Source organism: Rhipicephalus sanguineus, chromosome 9 (assembly GCF_013339695.2).
Source record: "Rhipicephalus sanguineus isolate Rsan-2018 chromosome 9, BIME_Rsan_1.4, whole genome shotgun sequence".
NCBI classification, from domain to species: domain Eukaryota; kingdom Metazoa; phylum Arthropoda; class Arachnida; order Ixodida; family Ixodidae; genus Rhipicephalus; species Rhipicephalus sanguineus.
Genome location: NC_051184.2, coordinates 124,375,055 through 124,385,413, shown reverse-complemented (window position 1 = coordinate 124,385,413; position 10,359 = coordinate 124,375,055).

Here is a 10,359-nt window from a genome sequence, read left to right as displayed (position 1 = left end):
ATTATCAGGTTGGCGCAGTAAATACAATTTGGCGCACTTTGGCGCAGTTGGCGCAGGAGTGGAATCACTGCGTGTAAGATCTTTTTGAAGCTTGCGGTAGATTTGTAAAGCTTAGCTGTCGTTGTTGTCAGGATTGACTAGTTACAAGGCGGGAATCTTTGTGGAACAGAGAAAGCGGCGCTGGAAGTAGGCGTGTATTCGAAATCCCTGCGAAAGTGCATGCTGTTACTGCTTGCAAGGGAGTTTGTTCTGGATGTGTCGGGCTCCCTCAGAAAGCCAAAGCTGATAGAGTTGATTCTCGAATAGGGAGCGGAGGATGACGGGCTTTCAGAATGTGTCGAGCAGATTCGGGTGAGGAAAGAGGCGGAGACGAAAAGCGCGAGAAAGGCAGAGGCCAAAGGAAGGCGGCAGAAGCCGAGAAAAAGGCACAACAAGAAAAGATGCGTAGACGCGAGGCTGAAATGCGAGCAATAGACGAAGAGATCGAAAGGATTCGTAAACGTAATGCAGTGCAACCGAGCGGTCAGGCATCTGTAGAGGCAGCGCATGAACGGCGCGATGTAGCGGCGGTGCTGTTTACAGCCGAAGAAAAGGCTAGGGCAGGTGAGAGAATAGTATGGACCTAACCCGTTCCACAGAAAGAGAGCTCGCGGCCAAGTCAGGGTGTGAGGGTTCCGTGGTGGTGGAATCAGGGTTAAACAAGTGTTCCACCGAAAATGAACCTTACCGGCCTATAGACAATACCAGGGAAGGCGCGACAGCTGAGGAAGGAGTCGGGAGTTCAGAGGGCTCTCGGGTATCTCGCGAAGCGGATTGCGCAGGAGGGCTCTTAGACGTAAGTCCTACCGTTCTGATTGCCGAGAATGAAAGAGATGCCCCTCTGAGAAACCAAAAGCTTCAAGGGCTAACGGCGGATCTGTGTGGAGAAGACAATGCAATTACGGAAATCTCACTGGTATGCGAGCTGCCTTGTACAGGAGTAAGCAACGGCATTGTTCATCAGAGCATTGAGCTGTCCGCCAGTCTAGCGACTGAAGGAGAGATAATTGTTAGGCAATCATCAACACGGTCAGCGCGAGACAGCTGGCGAGGGTTGTGACGATGTCGATGAGTGTGAGAGGCGGACGATAGGCTCCAAAGTCGGCACCAAAAAGCGTGCCAAAAAGAGGAAGCGCCCTAAAGACAAAAAAACAACACAGATCGTGACCCGTTTGGGGAAAGGTTCAAACGTCGGAGCAAAATAGCGAGAAAAGTGCCGTTGTCATCTTTGACAGGTCTGTATCGCATGCGTCAGAAATAAATGAGTCTAAAATAAATGAGCAGTGCATTGTACGCGGAAGCGGTCGGAGGATGAATTGATAGGCAACAATGAAGACCGTAGGCGCGAGACAGCTCACGAGCATGATCATGCTGATGAGATTCTGAGGCGGACGAAAGGCTCCAAAGTCAGCAGCAAGAAGCGTTTGAAAGGGAGAAAGCGTCCGATGACAAAAATGCGGCAAAAATCGCGACGCGTTTCAGAAAGGGCTTCACACGTGGGCGCGAAATTGCGAGAGACGTGCTATTGTCATGACTGACAGGTTTCTACCGCATGCGTCCGAGCCACCGAACGAAAAAGAAAAGAGAACCCCATGGTTCGGGGAAGAGGTGGGAGGGCAAAGCACTTCCAGGCTGTTTTTTTCGCGGAGTGTTGGATCAGCTGCGAGATCCCAATGTCCGTGCGTTTAGTGAGGTATCAGGAGGAGACAAAGGCATGTCCGCTTCGAGGAACGTAGTGAGGTTCGACAACGGGGTGATTAAACATCATGCGTGTCGTACAACCCGCCTGACGAGAAAAGCCTTCTGGACGCGACCACCGCGAGTGCGCCTGAAAAGTTGTTGAGGACAGCTGTAAGCCTTTCATGGAATATCGACTCAGGATTTGTTGAAATGAATTTTTTGATAGTTGATTTTGTTAGGAATTAGTTTTTCTTGTGGTTTCCGCGACTGTTGATGGTTTAGGTAACTAGTATTATATATTGTTTCCTTTTGCTTTCTATGGTTTCTATGTTAGCCGATATGCATTGTGCAGTTAGCTATCGATGGTTAGTGACTCGCATCAGAGCGAGTTAAGGGATGAGTGCCCTGAATAGGGTTAAGACAGCTCACTTCACAGAGTGGGGCATTTTCGTGCCGTCTCATGTGTAGGCACAAGGATATATTACGTCATGGTGTGTCACGTGTTGGATCGCGGAAACGTTGATGTTAAGCTGGGAGCTTGAGGGAAAATAGGCAGAGCTATACTTTGTGCGAGTTTTGGCAGAGCCACGCGAAAGTTGGTTTTCTTTGTTTATTGTTCTTTTCGCATGTGTTCTCTGAAGGCGGAAGTAAGGAAAGCCTAGTGAGCGCAGTTCAGAAACTGGCTTGTTGAATAGCTAGAAGCAAGTTCATTGTGGAGTTAGGTCATCGCCCTCTCACAGGGGTACCGATTATGTCCGCTGAGAACGGCCGCTTGCGGCGTTGAAGCCTCGTTTTGCCAAAAAGTACATTGAGGCACGATACCAAAAGGGTATAGTTCTTGGCAGGGCTGAAGGCCTGAGTCGAGGCCCCTAACGCGAGAGGCTGTCTCGAGATTTCTCGGATATTTTGTTCTAGACGTATACAAGGGCCATTGATTGTTTTTTGTACTCTTTTGGGGTCCGACTGAACTCGTTTGAAAACACTGAAGACACTGCTATCCAGGGTTTCATGTATGGAGTGCTTCCAGTGTTGTTCTTTTTGCCTTAACGTATGAGTAAATTTTTGCATAAATTGTGTACTTCCTTTAAATGTGAGTAAAAAAGGAAATTGCCTGGTGGAGTTTGGCGGAATTGTTCGGCGTTCACCGGCTGAGTGGTTGTGTTTTCATGTGCCGATGTGATGTCTACGTAGCCCAAAATGAGGCAGGTTGTGCACTCTACTTCATCAGAAAGGTCTTCACCAAACTGAATGGCGGCGCTGATCTCTCCGGACTGTGGCTGCAAACCTTAGCCCATCGAGATCTTTACCCCCACGCGAGAGACGTATGACCGTCACCAGCATTGGATTTCTTCCGGCGGTTACGAACCCAACAACTAGGTCGCCGACGCATTCCAAGGAAGAGCAGCATGCACTTGAGACGGCCTCGCAGCTAAGCGAGAACAAAGATGTCAACGGACCAGTTCTCCGCGACGAAAACCACCGTGAAGGGAAATTTGCACTTCTTAAAAACTGGTAACGACGAGGAATTAGTCGCCCCCCCCCCTCTTCGTAGTACTTGCTGCATGAGGTGGCCCTTTTGAAGAGAAACCGGTAAAACCATAGCTCGGACGCCGACATGCAAGTTTGGCACGTGTTCCAAGGAGCAGGTCTCTTCGAGGTTGAGGACCCCTCCCCATCTCCCCTTTCAGGCTCTTCCCCTTCGCCGGGAGAGTTCTGTAACCTGCAGTGTACAAAATCTTGGTACTGTGTTTTTGTGACTATATTTGGGCATCGTTTTAGATTTCGTGACCATATTTGGGCCTCATTTTAGATTGTGCCCTGTTAACGTGTTTTGTGTGGTGTCTTTCCCCTTCCTCGTGGGCGGAACGCCGATACCACCGGACACCGTATTGGCTGAAGATGCGGACAATGCGCCCAGGGTTGGCAACGCGGTGCTATGAAAAGCCACAGACGTTTTCTATATTGTGTCTCTTCATCACTTGATCATTTCTTGCCAACTTACCATGTATATAAATCCATGTCGTTCCTACGAGCTCCTCTACTGTCCGAATTGTTGGACGATGGATCTTACGATTGGGACCAGTTACCCATAATTAGACCTGCAGGACCCGGTGCCCCAATAGTGGATACCATAAATGAACGCTTAGATGCTGATAGTCTAAAACTTATTTACGTGTTATCAGCTACCTTTAGCTTCAAAGTTTACGCTCAGAAATAAGTTACTCACCACGGACTTTTTCCGTAGAGTTACTTATCATGTTTATTAGCAAATGCTACGTAAAAACAACAGTTGTAATTATTCAAATACACCAAAGCAGCACTTTTCAGGCGGATACATTCTCAATAAATCAGGTATGTCAGCCTCAAGGTGGTGGAGTTGTAAAGGCCCACGTGGCCTCTCAGTGATATTATACAGAAGCTTCATTGTTTTTCCCCCATTCTCAGAACAGTTAGGATTGTCGTAATACATAAGGGTGCGAAAATTGTAGGGCCAATCACCCGAAGGCGGATAGTTCGCATAGATTGTGTAGTATCCCCAGCACTCTGGAACAGAACACCGACGTAAACATTAGAAATACGATGAAGCCTGCAATGCTACGTTTTACATATATCACTACACTGTGCGGATGTTGACTAAATGCAAAGCATTTCTCTGCAGACTAAAGGATCATTGGCCATTTTGGTGTATTTATCTACCAAGCTGACCACGAAAGAGAGAGATAGAGACATTTATTTACAGAAAGTCCAAGAAGTTGGCCTGGGCGATAGTATTCTCTGCCTCTAGGCGCTACGGCCCATGGAATGCGGGTTTGTGCAACACGTGTTTCACAGTCTACATCAAACAGACAAATGCGACAGTAGTGTTTGAAAATCTCAACACGATAGTGTCAAGGAGCCCGGCTGAGAAAAATTGCGGTGGCGACGTCGGCGTCTTTGTCGGTAAGCGAAAAATACCGTTAAACGCAAACAACTCAAAAAGCTGCAGGCCGGATCGGAAGCGAAGCGTTTTCAGTAGAGACGAGATTTTAGGCAAATGGCTATTTTGCTCCTTGCGCTCTCATCGCGCCATTCTGATATATGAGCATGAATTTGAGGCTAAGGAGTACTTTTATAGTGTTCTATAGTGCCTATAAATGCCTATTTTTGGCGTTTCTGCCTAAATGCTTACAAATCGCTATAAATGCCTATTTTCAAAATTGGCGCTCATATGAGCACTATTTAGCCTCAAGTTTCGCTCCTGGCTGCAGTTTGAGTGCGTTATTCATGTTACCGCGCAACAATGACTATTCGGAACTATGGGGTTGAACCTAGGTCCTCTAGTTCAACCAACTCCAGGAAACAACCGCTAGCAGCAGTGAAGTGGGACAAGCCGGCGAGCATTCGCCGCCGCACTGACACGGCGTGAGTGGTGGCGAACGGGAGACCGCGGAGGGCCGTCAGTAGAAAGGAGTGTGAAGAGCAAAAAAAGAAAGAAAAATGGGATGTGCACGCGGCTTTTGATTTGTTTGTAATTTACTACGTCAGGTGTTCACTGCAGTAGCTTAGGCAGAAATGTTTCTCGGAAGGGGGGAGGGGGGTTCATCCATACATTGTATGCTCGTGCGTGCGTTTGTATGTGTGCGTGCATGTATACACATGCAAAACTGAAAAGTTTCGGGGGGAGGGGGGAGGCTTGAACCCCTGAAGACACCCCCAATCCCCTGGCTACGCCAGTGGTTCCCTGGCAGGGGCTATATGCGATCCGACTCGGCCATTAGGAGGAATGCTTCCCTTGTGGTCTTTTAGCGATCTGGATATCTGATCCTCATCTGCCCTTCCCAGTCACGCCGAAAAGACACCCAGGAGTGTGTTCATTCGACAGTGGACTCTTGACTCGCCATGCAGAACACAGGAAAGACCGTGTTCTGGGAACCGTGCGAGACAAAGCATAATTGCACGGCTATGTTCAACTGTTGGCGCCTTTGTGCCATGTTAAGCGATAACATGTTTGTTTTATTGTCGTAGACAGAGGTCGCGAACGTCTTCGTTTGAAATAATTTGCAATTATGTCGAAATTTATTGTGCCTATATTTACGATTTTGGAAGCCTAAAACGCTGTTTTGCCTGCCTATTTATGGCGCCTAAAACGAGCTTTTTTTAGTGCCTAAAAATCTGGCCTCTAGTTATGAGGTGCAGCCATTTCTTCTACCACAGAGAAAGAACAATGTATATCTGCTTGGGAGAAAGACACTAAACAGTCTTCATTCAATTCAATTCAATTCAATTTTTATTCAACATCTGACAGATGTTTGGTGCACGGACAAAAAGCCTGAAAAGGCTTGACTAGATCCGTGCATCTGGGGCAGTATGTTGGGGCAATATCAATTGTGGCACAGTGCTTTGTTGTACTATGCTATAACAATGTAATAAACAATACTTATGTACTTATGACTCGGAAAGCTGTAGTGACGCATCTCTGAAGCCCAGAAAGTAATACCAGCTACCACTACTTATGATACGCGTATTGTTTAACCGTAGTGTGCACTTCTCTTTGATAAAACTGACGACCGTGCTCTAAAGTAGCCTCCGACCTCCAAATGGATAATGAGCAACAATTTAAGTTCCAGTATAGTTGACGCACGTGGCAAGCCTTCAACATACCGGCAACTACTAAATTTACATAAATTTACATAACCCGCGCACCATCTTCGCTGACCGAACGTCGTCTTCGCGGATGTTCTGGTTCCTTCATACCGCGGACGCCCACCAAAAAGCGTTAACTAAGCACACAACGAGAAGAACATAACAAAGCCCTGCCGAGTCATTGGGTGAGCTGCAGGCAGCAAAGATTGCCTCCGGCATACAGACTCCTGCTTGCTAACACGTAAGCCAAGGCGGCGAAGACAATGAGCACAATGACAGCCGCAGTCTCGTCCGCGACGGTCGTCATGCAACATCATGCGACGGTCGTCATGCGAACCCACGCTGCAACTGCCTTGTCTTATTCGTTGATGTTATTAGTATCGAAGCGCACTGACTGACGACTGTCGAATGAAAGAGGAAGCGCGCAGTTCTGGCTCTCTAGCGGTCTCCTATCAAACCGGAACAAGCGCTGGAGAGGAGCGAGCACCGCATGCTGCAGTTGGCTATGCTATATAAGGTCTTCCCTGCGTTAATATCACATCAAGACGCTCGAAGAACAAGCGGAAGAATTTTATTTCGCGCGAGCGTGCGCTGACCCAAGCTAGCGAGAGCATTGGATGCATGTTATGGCGCGGGACTTCTCCCCAGCTTAAGAAGCTGGCAAGCCAGCTCCTAAACGGAATAAAGACATAAAAACATTGAGAGACAGAGAAAAACATAGACAGAGATAGAAAATAACGACACGAAAGAAATGGTGAGCCGCGCAAGGCATGGTACAGCAAAACTGGATGATTCTGAAGACTACAATGCCAGGCAGCATGCCGGAATCGGACCGATCTCGGCCCAAGGTTGGCAAACATTGCCAGAAATTTTGGTCATACGTTGGCTTTTGGGGTTTTGCTACGCCTAAATGTGCATTGGTCCAATATTGGAAGCCAGTGATGGTCCAATGTTTGCAAAGATGGCTCTAGCCAATATTGTCCGTCCAACATTTCGCCAATAGTGGCAAAAATGGCTGTGGCCAACATTGCTCATCGTACGGGTCGCCAACATTGTATAAATAATGGCAGCCTAATTATTTTTGCCAGCCTTTATTGCTGGCTGTGCCATCGTTCTTTCTTTTCACGCATTTAACGCCGGTTCTTGCAAGCGTTTTCTTTGTCTATGCCAATATCTTTACGCTGTTTTCAACTGATTGTGTATTTTAACATGAGGTAGAATTCTGTGCATGTAAATAAATGGATGTGCCCCACGCTTTGCTTTTAGGCAAGCAGCAGGGATAATCAGAGTACAAAAGTTGAGAGTAAGCACAAGTTTATTCCGCATGTATGAATATGGTAAAGGCACTACAGGTTTTGAAAAGAATTTTGCTTTTCGCACTTTGTTCTGCTAACCGCTTGCTTGCAGGTAACAACTGCATAAAACCTACACTAATTATTTTGAATAACGCTCTTATACTATGAATCGCGGAAAATACAGCACTCACAAACACACAAGAGCCAAAATCTCACTCTGTCAGCGCTTAACTTAAATATTGAGAGACAGAGAAATCAAATAAATGAACATTTACCTTGAACAGACAGTCGATACACTTGACATTCACAACCACTCGAACTCCACCGGTTGGGTCACTAGGTTGGGTCCGAGAGGTGGAGTTCATTCGAACTCCACCTCTCGGACCCAACCTAGTACTCAAGAGAGCGATTCGTTGGGCAAGTTGGTGATCCATAATGTTACTAACAGCGCAAAAAAGGACGAAGGACCAGGAAGAAACACAGACAAGCGCTGACTTACAACTGAAGTTTATTTCCGAAACGAGACAGATATAAGGAAACGGCACGTGGACAAAAAAGATTGCAAAGCACTTATTTGCAAAAAAAAAAAATAATAAGTGCTTTGCAATCTTTTTTGTCCACGTGCCGTTTCCTTATATTCTGTCTCGTTTCGGAAATAAACTTCAGTTGTAAGTCAGCGCTTGTCTGTGTTTCTTCCTGGTCCTTCGTCCTTTTTTGCGCTGTTAGTAACACTAGTACTCAAACACTGCGCCACGCTGAAGCATGTTGAAGCCGCTGTGAAAGCGCCTCGTGAATGTAGTCACACATCGTTTCGTTTCATATTTTGATGTCGCATACTCAAGGAAGACGCGCTCTTCCTTCCAAATCAAGCTTGCTTCTTTATTAGAGAGAAATAAAGGGTTGCCGGCAACGGAATAAATGCCTAAAATAAAAAGAGAGCCAACTTTCTTTAAGAATTCCGATCTTAACTCCGGAAGCTATCAAATGGATCGAGTAGCATGGTACAGTTTGACGGCTGTTACTACCGATTTTTATTAGCCTTTTCTCGCCCTTGCTAATGATCAACGTGTACAGAAGCATGATGATCACTCGTTCGATAAACAGGTGCGTACATGAATGCATACTCAAAGTTTTCTCGCGTGAGCGACTGTGGGGCGGGCGTGCCTGTGTACTGATTTGCAGTTCTATCGATACGTACAACTATAAAACCGCTCAGCAAGAACGAATACAATTCGCTGAGGAAATATGCCGGTGTGTTAGTTCACTAACGCGTACCAGTTGACAGGTATATGTTCTGGCGTATGAGTCAGAGAAGTACCAGCGATTGCGGACGGCTGCTTTCGGTGAGCCTGCGTCCATTGCTGAAAGCGCGTCCTATCGATGGTCATCGCTCCTTCTGCAGACACCGTACACAAGAAAAAATGGTTAATTTAGGTTAACGAATGTCAAAACTGTACTTTACAGTCATTCATACACGTTAGAATTGCGTGTAATTAAACAACGGAACGCCGGTGGTATGTAGACTGACTCGGCCGGCACTTAGGCCTAACGCTCGCTGGGAGTTAGGACGGATCTTAGCGGAGATGAGTTGCGATGGTTGAACTTTCTGCATTTTGGCATCGAAACCTTTTGATCTGTTACCTAACGTATAGCTGAGGTAAGTCGAAGTGCAAGAATTGTACGAGATACGTTTCGGGTGTGACGATATCGAACGACGGCTGTTTTCTTGGCCTTCATAGGGAGAGGTCGCGAAGCCAGAGCGCATTTACCTCTTGCCAACTGCATGGCGATGTAACGATTTGCTCTGTATGTTGAGACCGACGTCTCCAGACTTATAAACATTACAATGTGGAGTCATTAGCGCAATACCTCACGGATGCAAAACTTGTATATATGCGCGGCATGCCCAAAATGTGTAATCAATGCTGCTACGTGCTCCGCAAGAATTACCGGCGTTATTCCGCTGCATGAATAAAAAAGCGTGATAGAAAGCAAAATGATCAGTTTTTGCCTGCTTCGAGTTATCAACATATTTTCTCCACATTAGACAGAGAAATATAAAAAGTGACCGTGATTTCACATATCACGTACATCACGAAAATATTGCGCATCTCGTCGTCTTTCTCTGCCAAGCTAGAATTTGTGACACATGTTTGGGTCATGTTAGGATAGCCTCTATCGATGCCATCGAATCAAATATTCGATATTCAACGATACCGAAGCATTCTGCTGCGCGCAATACTGAAAGAAGCGCGTGGCGCTGGCAGACACAGTACAGGCTTCAGTATGTGCCAGCGCCAGGGCTGGGCAGAGATACTGAGAAAAGTATTCCGAAATACAGATATCGAAATACATGAACTGGAAGCCTAAAATACAGATACTGAGATACATTTGCCTTTAACGTAACGGAATATTTCGGAGATACTTCTGCAATAAGACGAAAAAGGTATTCTGGAATACAGTTACAGCGATACAGATACTGGAATACTTTTTTTTTATTTCAAGGATGCTCATACTACGCAAAGACACTTGTTAGTGCAGCATAATGTTGTAATTAAAGTTACAGCGCATCGAAAAGTTCAGTTCATTTATTTATTTATTACAGTACCCTCAACGCCGTTAAGACATTGCATGGGCGGGGGGTGGACAAAGTAGATAATTAGTAATAATGACATAATTACAACTATCAATTGCAATAAAAATACACTATTTCACAGCAGCA